At 36.4% G+C, this 9,789-nt stretch overlaps 1 non-coding gene across 1 annotated transcript; it reads right to left on the reverse strand.

The window, feature by feature from the left end:
• Nucleotides 1–8,786: 8,786 nt before the first annotated feature.
• Nucleotides 8,787–8,859, reverse strand: trnaf-gaa (transfer RNA phenylalanine (anticodon GAA)). The gene has a single exon. It is a non-coding gene; the product is annotated as a tRNA-Phe (tRNA).
• Nucleotides 8,860–9,789: the final 930 nt, after the last annotated feature.

A 9,789-nucleotide genomic window follows, 5' to 3' on the forward strand; every position in this document is an offset into this window, starting at 1 on the left:
GGTGTGTGTGGGGGGGGGAGCAGTGACGCGGCCGCGCACGCGCACATAAGCACGCACGCGCGCGCACACACTCTCTCGCGCGCTCTGTCACAGGATGTGGTGCTGGTTTGTTTATCAATGATGTATTGACTGCTCAAAATAAATAATTAAAAATAGGTGTATTTATGTCAGTCTGTAAGTGTGTAGTGGGAAAAGATTTTAGACACTCTCTACATTGTTCTATTAGTAACACTACTTCTCCTAGGGCTGATAATTCCCTGCTTGTTGAAATGGGGAGCAACTTTCATATGCATATAATATGCAGACAATCATGGCCCTTAAAGGTTGAATCTTGTTAACTTGAGTGACCTCATGATTTCTAGCACCATGAATTATTCATTTTTGTTTATCTTGCTTTAAATGACCGGTGTTCTTCACTGATCTATTTGCATAATTGAAGATATTGTAAGAATAGCTCGATAGTTCAGATACATTGGATTATAGATATATGTGATACTTGAAGGAGCAAGGAGTTAAGCTCAGAAAAAAATAAGACTTTTAATAAAACTTTGCTTAGTTTATTTAACAGGATATAAATAAACAAAGTGTAGCCAATCATGGTATTTTTGGCAGGTGGAAGACATTTTTAGTGGTAAAGTACTAAATCACCATTGATACTGAGTTTCCTGGACAAGTGTTGTTAACAGGAAGTATTTCATGAAAATGTGTAAATGGGTTAAAACGTATCTGCCGCTGTTATTATTGTCCTTAGTAGCGAACTATACATTGTCATGGAGTTTTACTTTCACATGACATATTTGTATATTTATTATATAATTTTAGCATTAAATGCTTTTTTAGCAAATATGCACTGTTATTTATTTTGAAATGCAACAAATAAACTCCTTCGAATGTTGACTAATTGTTTTTTTATATTTTATAATTACAAAAGACTTTCCCACTTAATAAAAGGTTATGTATAAAGAGAAATGTGAATTATTTATTATATTTATTGTTTTAAAAGTGACATTAGGTAGCACCTTCCTTGGTACTCACTTTGATTACCTTCTTTAGCAAGTAACTTATTCACTTGAATTTTAAAATTTCTGTCAAAATCAGGTTCTGACTTTACAGATACACAGGGCCTGGACCCCTGAGTAAGCAGCTATTCAGTTTTATATACAGAGCTTCTTTTAAAAATCAGTATTTCCTGTAGGTGTGTAGAATCCCATACCTGCAAGCAAGCACAATTCGTGTGTGTGTGTGTGTGTGTGTGGGTGTGTGTGTGTGTGTGTGTGACAACCACTGTGTTTCTGACCTCTTAAAAACATTTATGGTACCTGCAGTTTTACAGTACAACTTTCAATTATGAAAAAAAAAATGCAAATTTATTAACCCAAAATCATTAACCCTATACACAGTGTTGTATAAAATACCCAAAAGCCATACTTGAGTAAAAGTACAGGTATTTGGTTAGAAAATGACTCAAGTAAAAGTTAAAGTCAACCATTACAATTCTACTTGAGTAAAAGTCTTAAAGTATCTGAAATAAACTGTACTTAAGTATCAAAAGTAGTATTTTCATGAATGTATTCAAGTATGGAAAGTAAAAGTAGAAGTAAATTAATAAAAAAGCAAGACTGTAAAAATTTGGAGAATTATGAATTTTATTCTGTATTGCTTTCTTTCTTAAACTTCTCAACAAGTGCACCACCAAAAAAATAAGACTTGCATGAAAGAAAGAAGAGGCCTTTAGAACTTAGTGAACTGTATTGTAATGAAGTGTACAGTATCAGTGTTTCCATACATGTGCACTTGTAACTAAGGCCATGTCCACACGTACCCGGGGATTTTTAAGAAGTGAAACAGAAAATGTATCGGCGTAAAAGTATAGAATTTGTTTCAAAAAAGTAGTGAAGTAAAAGTGAAAGTTGACAGAAATATAAAAACTCAAGTAAAGTACAAAAACTCTCAAAAAATACTTAAGTACTGTAACGAAGTCATTTTACTTCTGTTGCTGTATGCTGTGGATGGATCTGTGTGGACAGCCTGTGACCAGGAGACAGCAGTGGACAGAACCACTTGGAGACTATCACACCGTCACAGATCTGCCGTTACATCTGTCAGCTTGGGCCAGCAAGGAATTAGTGTCTATAATGAACTACAAAGAAACTACACGGACAGATACTAGTGAGTACAGATGGATAAACTATACTTTATATACTTCTGTAAAGCTGCTTGGAGACAATGTCCATTGTTAAAAGCGCTATACAAATAAATTGAATTGAACTGAACTGAATTGAACCTGTGAAAGGGCGACTTATCACTGAAATTCAGTCAATGAACCAGACCTCAGATCTCAATTCAGTGTCTGTTCCTGTGCTCAATCTCGGCCACAAGCTCTGCCTCAGCAATGGCTATTGCAACTACCTCAAGCTCCCCTGCAGGGGCAGCTGCAAAAATTGGGATATGGACAGAGTTTGACTCTCAAGTCCTTGCATCCCAGCTGCATCACACAACTGGCACTGACGCCTTAACTGAAATGAAGCGGTACTCAGAAGAGAAGCCGATTCCAAGACTGACTACTTTGTTGAAAAAAGAATGAACCAGTGTTCCCATCTATTAGCAAGCTTGCCAAGAAACACCTGGGAGTCACTGCATCATCTGTACCCACAGAAAGGATTTTCTTGAAGGCAGGACAGTTAGTATGCCAGAGAAGAAGTGCAATAAAATGGGAACATGCTATTGTTTCTGAACAAAAACCTCTAAGTCTTAACAGGGTGTATAAAAGGGGCTACAGGGAATATTTCCTTGGACATAGGAGGGCTTTGGGGGTATAAAGCCAAAGACAGAATCAGATGTATGTGCTTTTCTTTCATTATTTGCACTTTATTTACTTCATTTTTACAAGCAATTGTGTGCACTTTTTTTTATAAAATGAGGCAGATGTGTCTAATGAAAGGGATAAAAGTTTTACAAATATTTCTTCTCCAGTAATAATTTTGTGCACTTTGTTTATTTAAAATGTATTTGAAATGTATATTTGTTTTAAATTTATTTGTTTCAAAACAAAGAAGTGCTAAAAGAGCATTTTTTACTATATTATTGTTTCTAAATGAAAACCGAAAAAACAATATACATAGTATAAAAAATATAGTATAGTGTGGTCTAGTATAGTATAGTGTAGAATAGTGTAGTATAGTATAGTGTAGTATTGTATAGTGTTGTATAGTATAGTGTAGTATAGTATAGTATAGTATAGTATAGTATAGTATAGTATAGTATTGTATAGTATAGTAAAGTATAGTGTAGTAAAGTATAGTGTAGTATAGTATAGTATAGTATAGTATAGTATAGTATAGTATAGTATAGTATAGTATAGTGTAGTAAAGTATAGTGTAGTATAGTATAGTATAGTATAGTATAGTATAGTATAGTATAGTATAGTATAGTATAGTGTAGTATAGTGTAATAGAGTATAGTATAGTATAGTGTGGTGTAGTATAGAATAGTATAGTATAGTGTAGTATAGTGTAATAGAGTATAGTATAGTATAGTGTGGTGTAGTATAGAATAGTATAGTATAGTGTAGTATTGTATAGTGTCGCATAGTATAGTGTAATAGAGTATAGTATAGTATAGTGTGGTCTAGTATAGAATAGTATAGTATAGTGTAATAGAGTATAGTATAGTGTAGTGTAGTATAGTGTAATAGAGTATAGTATAGTATAGTATAGTGTAATAGAGTATAGTATAGTATAGTATAGTATAGTGTAATAGAGTATAGTATAGTATAGTATAGTATAGTGTAGTATAGTATAGTGTAATAGAGTATAGTATAGTATAGTGTAGTATAGTATAGTATAGTATAGTGTAGTATAGTATAGTATAGTATAGTGTAGTATAGTATAGTGTAATAGAGTATAGTATAGTATAGTGTAGTATAGTATAGTATAGTGTAGTATAGTGTAATAGAGTATAGTATAGTGTAGTATAGTATAGTGTAATAGAGTATAGTATAGTATAGTATAGTATAGTATAGTATAGTATAGTGTAGTATAGTATAGTGTAATAGAGTATAGTATAGTATAGTATAGTATAGTGTAGTATAGTATAGTGTAATAGAGTATAGTGTAATAGAGTATAGTATAGTATAGTATAGTATAGTATAGTATAGTATAGTATAGTGTAGTATAGTGTAGTATAGTGTAATAGAGTATAGTATAGTATAGTGTGGTGTAGTGTGTAGTGCAGTATACCATGGTAGTATAGTACAGTATAGTATAGTAAAATGTAATGTAGCATATGATATGGTGCTATGTGGTATAGAAGTGTACTATAGTGTTATATAGTATAGTGTAGTATAGTGTGGTAAAGTATAGCATAGAATATTATTTCGTAATATAGTGCAGTATCTATTCTATTTTATTTTATTCATATTTTATATTTATAAACAAGATCTGCTATGAACCCTCTGGTTTTGGTAGAAGTAAATGTTGCTGAGACAAAAGTGTTCAGCAATGATAGATTAAAATGCTTAAAAAAAACGATTAAAAAAGTTTTCATCATTATTATTTAAGTATAGTTTAGTGTTATATTGTATTGTAGTGTAGCAGTGAAGTATAGTATACTTTAATACAGTATAATAGTGGGTGTAGTATGGAATAGTGTAGTATGGTATTTTGACATAGTGTTCTAGTATATTTCTGAAATATTTATTATGAGTTAAAAGTCATTGTATATTTCTTTTATTGCTAAATTGATCTTAATTCATTTTATTTCGGCTTTGTGTATATGTTTGATTGGGGGACTACAGTAATGCTGATAAAGAAACCGCCTGCTGTAACACAAAAATTCCCTTATGGGATCAATAAAGTCCGTCCGTCCGTCTATCCATCCATCCATCTATACTCACACGAGTATCTGTCTGTCTATCCATCTATCCTCACTAGTATCTGTCCGTCTATCCGTCTATCCTCACTAGTATATTTTTATTTTATTTTTATTAGATTATAAGATTTATTAGATGATTATAGTAGTAGATTTAAATGTTCTTGGAAATAAATAAACATACACAAAGTTGATTTTGAAAATTTAATGAAAATACAAATGAGGTAAAATAAAATCAGGTCTAATATTATTTACAATAATGTCAGTGTAAGTGATTATTATTTACAATAATGTCAGTGAATAATGAAGTGAATTACAATAAAGGTTTAATATTAAGAATAAGAATAATACGAATAAGAATTAAAAATATAATAATAACAATAATATAACAATATAACAATAAGAAGAGGAATAAAAAAATAACAATAATAGTAATAATAAAAAGAAGAAGAAGAAGAATGATGGGGTTTATAAATTCTTCCTCTTATTCTTCTTCTTTCTCTTCTTGTTTCCATCTCTAAAAGTCCTCTTGAGGACAGAAGTCAGAAATTCATTTTATTTCCTGTGTTCACTGTGATGTGATGTAATGATCCATTTAAATATGAATCAATATCAGAAACATAATCATACACTATCTTTAACATGTAATATTTAGCATGCAGAATATTGTTATTGTTGTGTGTGTGTTTGCTTTTTGTTGTGTTTCGGACCTGAAGTGGAGCCGGAACTCTGATTTCTGAGACACTTGTGTCAACAGCTGTGTCCTTACGGACAGCTGTCTCCACGGCTTCCAGAGTTTCCTCTGGGGCAGCTGTCTCAGTAGCTTCCACCCTGTCATCTGAGGCCGTTGTCTCCACTGCTTCCACATGTCCCTCTGAGACCGGTGTCTCCACTACTTCCACAGTTTCCACCGAGGAAGCTGTCTCCACAGCTTCCACAGTTCCCTCTGAGGCAGCTGTCTTCACAGCTTCCTCAGAGTCCTCTGGGCCAGCTGTTTGAACAGCTTCCACATTGTCTACTGGGGCAGGGGACTCGGCGGGACGGACATTCTGTGAGGCAGCAGTGTTGACAATGTCCTCTGAAGCAGATGCCTCGGCGGTTTGGACAGTGTCCTTTGCACAAGGTGTCTCAACAGCCGGGGTGTTCCTTTCAAACCAGGGAGGCAGCACTGGTTGGAGCAGTTTTGGTGGTACATTGTGCAGTGTTGCACAATGCTCTGTGCTCTCTGCAGGCACTTTCTGTGGATGGTGTGGCCAATCTTCTTGATAAATTTTCTATTGCCCTGGTGTCGGGAACTGGGGCGTGCCTCCACTTTGGGCTCCTCTGCCTTGCGTGCCTCCACCTTGGGCTCCTCGGCCCTGTGTACCTCCACCTTGGGTTCCTCGGCCCTGCGCACCTCCACCTTGCGCTCCTCCCAAGACCTGAAGTACTCGATGGTGCTGTAACACAACAGAGAAGCTGCACTTAGAATCTAAACCCTGCTGTTAAAAGTTATGTCCTCAGCAGCGGAATTACCACCTGATGTTGACTGAAATACCCTCATAAGACCAAACATATCTCTGTTTCGACAATATAAAGAGTTCAATGCAATTAGTTTAAAAAGGAATGTAAAAAATCCTGATATTTGAACCCTGGCTGGTAAAAAGACACTAATTTACACGTGACTTACACTTGCCGGTTGTTCAGGAGTTTTCCGTTCAGCCGTTCGATGGCCAGCGCTGCCGCCTCCGCTGACTCGTACTGAACGTACCCAAACCTTTTGATTCCACAACCTTCAGGAGAAACACAGCGTGTCAACACACAACAACACACTAATCATGAAACTCAGATATTCAGCTATTCATATATATATATTCATATATAACAGCTCAAAGCTCGAACCTTGCATGACACGATCCTCCTGAACACAGAGAAAGTGTCAAACAGGGAGGTGCAGTCAATGGACCAATCAAGGTTCCTGATGAATATGTTCCCTCCCTTGATGGGCTTGGCGGTGGGTTCCCAGTTTGACCACATGACACGCATGGGTCTCTCCAGGAGGAGTTCAAAATTGAACATATCGATGGCTCTCTCAGCTGAGGGAACAGAAATAAGCCATTCATTTTTAATTAAAGTCTATTATAGTCTATATATAACTCATCCAAATATCTTTTCATATCTTTTTAGTACCATTTAAAACATGACCATATCCATATAGTAAAACTATAAAATACTACAGAAGTTACACATGTAGCCTTAAATCTGCTGCAAAAACAGGTAAGAAACAGTGTAGAAAAAAGAAAAGGTTTGTTTTACCGTCATCTCGATAGCGAAAGTTGACGTACGCGTATCCGAGAGGAGAGCCGGTCTTCCTGTCCCTGCAAATGTGGACAGATTGGACGTGTCCTGCAGGTCTAAATCTATTAGAAAGTATCACCTCTGATACTTCAGGGTGAAGATCTTTCACAAACAGTGCAGCCATTGTATAAAAATGGCCGTTAAAAGTGGTGAAATGCTGCTAAACGCTGTAAAATGCTGCTAAATGGTGTAAAATCGCTGCTACACAAGGGGCACTGTTTCTCTGTCGATAGCTAAAGGTGGTCTGAGGATGGTTGCTATGTACGTCATCAGGTGATGTTCATAACAGAATTCGGAATTCTACATGATGCCAGTTGGTCACATGACCTCATGACATCATGTAAGCAGTTAACATTAAACAGTTAAGTTCCAAACCCCAATAATGAATCCAATTCAAAATGGCTTTTAATATTAATATAGAAACACTGTATATATATATATAGATATATAGATATATATATGTATATGTATATATATATATATATATATATATATATATATATATATATATATATATATATATATATATATATATATATACATATATATATATACATATATATATATATATGTATATATATATATATATATATATGTATATATATATATATATATATATATATATATATATATATATATATATATATATATATATATACATATATATATATATATAGAGAGAGAGAGAGAGAGAGATTTATTTTATTTTTTTAAATTCATGATTGGCATGGATATGGAACAGGATAATACATGAGACCATTCAGCAACGAATCTTTATAATCTTTATAATTGCGCTACCACCGTTTTGTCACAGCGGCGAGAGACTGCTGGTTTTGTTCCGGAAATTATTCATTTACTAATTAAGCACTGAGCGGGAACATGCACTAGGAGAATATTTAGAACAAAAGGCCACCCTGGCAGCGGTGGGATTTGAACCCACACCTCCAAAGAGTTGAAATGTGGATTGGCTGTCCATATCCTCCACCTCCTGTTGAAGTGGCTTGTTCATATGAACTTACAGCATGTGTGTCCAACCAGCATGGGAATGCAGCCCAAGGTTGTGAAACACTTATGCCGAGTTCACACTGCACGATTTTCAAAGTAGTCGGATCACTGTTGTTTTCACGCTGCACGACTGTCTGGGGGAGCATTCAGTTGCTGCTGTGTGGCACACAGCGGTAAATGGGAAGCACACGCACGACAAGGGTGGGACTCGACCCCACGCGTGCAGAGCACAACAGATTAGCAGTCCATCGCCTTAACCTCTCAGCCACCTCATCGGGTGGCAGCGCTTCCAAGGAGCCTTGTCAAAAGCAGGGGTTTTCTAATGGCGTGCAGGCTAGGCGGCTACCTTGCCAATGATTTGTAGGAAGGTATTGAGGCATGCGGTCACGTAAACTGAAGGGTGCAGGCTAAGCATTCAACAAGAACCTAAGAGTTCTGTAGCATACTAGTTTTTTGCTCTCACCTCAGACCAGGGGGCTTTCAGATCTTTATCCTGCACCATTTCCACGTTTTGCTGTTTTCAAGTCTGAGGCATAACTTGCAGAACTGTGCTGGTGGACTACACTACCTCCAGCTGCCGAAACCCGGGATTGAACCAGGGACCTTTAGATCTTCAGTCTAACGCTCTCCCAACTGAGCTATTTCGGCACATCTGCCAGGCCTCTCCTGTATGTGTGGGTGAGCAGGTTTTTGTCGGCACGACTGCACACCACGTCCAGACCGGAGAGGCAAACTTCTTTAGAAAGCGGTAGAGCTTTTTCCTTAAGGGCATAGACAGAAGGCATGGTTGCCTTACACCACTCAAATCCCACGCTACCCGAGGGCGCCGGTGGGGTTACGCATGCGTGGTAAGAAGATGACCGAGTCATTCGGCCAGACAAGGAGGAAGCCTGGCACGGGCGCTACAAATGATCTGCCGTGCGACTAACACGCCTTCCGCTTCACCAGCTCTACAGGAGACATCTAACCATTCCCAAGGAAGGAGGGAGCTCGGCCTTGGCTCGCGGCCGGTCACTGACCTTGAATGGTCTCGGCTTAAGGCCCCGTGGTCAACCGCCACCCCTGTAGCCATGGGCGGAAGGAACGCTTCTGCTTAAAGAAGAATAAGAAATGTGTTTGAATCCACATTTTCTAAAGGTGGCTATATTATTATTACTATTATTTTTTAAATTATTTTTTAACCAGTCTGCTCTGATAAAAATATTCAGCCTGATCTACCTAATAAAAATAATTATGTAGTTCAAGTAAGACTAGTCTTTGTATTTATTACTTAATTTTCTATATGTAAGAAATACTTCTTGCTCTAAATTTCTGCATTTCCTTAGTCATTGTTTTGGGTTTGCTCTACTTAACTTGAGAGTTTTAAAAGTGTATTTTTATTGAAACTTAAACCTAATTTTTTTTAAAGCTTCCATATTACTTAACTTTGAGTGGACCCTACTTTGTTTTTCTAAATGTACTAGTCACATTTGAAAGTTACATTTACTCCCATTTTCTGGTCAGGAACTAGGCATTTCCTATGCATTACAGGTAAAATATGAATTGTGTAATTATGCATTTTGAAATGCAACTTCACCC

The sequence above is a fragment of the Hemibagrus wyckioides genome, unplaced genomic scaffold (genome assembly GCF_019097595.1).
Source record: "Hemibagrus wyckioides isolate EC202008001 unplaced genomic scaffold, SWU_Hwy_1.0 Contig29, whole genome shotgun sequence".
Taxonomy (NCBI): domain Eukaryota; kingdom Metazoa; phylum Chordata; class Actinopteri; order Siluriformes; family Bagridae; genus Hemibagrus; species Hemibagrus wyckioides.